This window comes from Penaeus monodon, chromosome 21 (assembly GCF_015228065.2).
Source record: "Penaeus monodon isolate SGIC_2016 chromosome 21, NSTDA_Pmon_1, whole genome shotgun sequence".
Taxonomy (NCBI): domain Eukaryota; kingdom Metazoa; phylum Arthropoda; class Malacostraca; order Decapoda; family Penaeidae; genus Penaeus; species Penaeus monodon.
Genome location: NC_051406.1, coordinates 30,577,340 through 30,578,342, shown reverse-complemented (window position 1 = coordinate 30,578,342; position 1,003 = coordinate 30,577,340). Strand labels below are relative to the sequence as shown.

The following is a 1,003-nucleotide window of genomic DNA, read 5'->3' as shown; positions in this document are numbered from 1 at the left end:
ACAAATAGGCCCTTCCAGTGGCGCTTCGACCTTTCCAATAGTACCTTTAACCGTTCCAAAAGATTTCAGCCCCAACAGAGGAACTCCTTCGGGCCTTTCAACGGTGCCCTTTAGCGCTTCTAAAGATTCCCCTTCAGCTGGCGGTCGACTCGTTTTTACTCCTTTCTATTCAATCCATTTAACTTGACTCGCGGTCGACTGTTCCAATATTCCGCTGAATGACCACCAAATAACGGGTCAAAAGGCCCCTCGATCATTTATGTAACATTCATAAGCTCTCAGTGCGATCCATCGGTCTTCCCGAACGTCGTCCTCCATCCTTCCAGCGGTGGCCATTCGGCGGAGTCGAGGGCAAGCTAAGTAAGCGAGTCAATTGGAGCGGAGAGACCAGCGGAGTCGCCAGCTACCAGCAAGAATAATGTTTGGGCGCTCCAGAATGTTCTCCAACATCTTTTTATTACCCAAAAATAGGATGAGAAAAAAACTGTGCTCTATAATGACTAGACTTCATATCTAAGCGAATAATGAGAAAGTATGAGCACGATAAAATAGTATGTTTTTATTGTAATTTAGTAGCATTATTTTTTACACATGTAATAATAGTTTTCCTCGCTTTATATCTTAGTCACTTTGAAACCATGTATTTACATTCTATTATATACGATTTTATCATTATGCGTTAATTCTTTTAATTAATTCAGTAACAAAATGTGAGATTGTGTGTATGGGTAAATAGATGGTTGTTTTACTGTATGTATCTATTTAAATAAATGTGTAAATTATCAAGTGTGTGAGCTATCATATGTACTTCTTTTACGTATAATGTTATTAAATGTTACTGATTCTTATTTTATTACACTAACCTTCTGTAATTCATGGAAGCGACTGCATCCAGCGATCAGTGCGAGGATTATAACACTCGACTTCACTGTGGATGGCGAACAGACTGCCTCCACCTGTGGATTGAAAATGAATGTATACATATCCACACTATAATTGAATT

General features: G+C 39.1%; 1 pseudogene; it reads right to left on the bottom strand.

The window, feature by feature from the left end:
- The window catches only part of LOC119586648, a 107,344-nt pseudogene that overhangs the window by 6,285 nt on the left and 100,056 nt on the right, over positions 1-1,003 (bottom strand).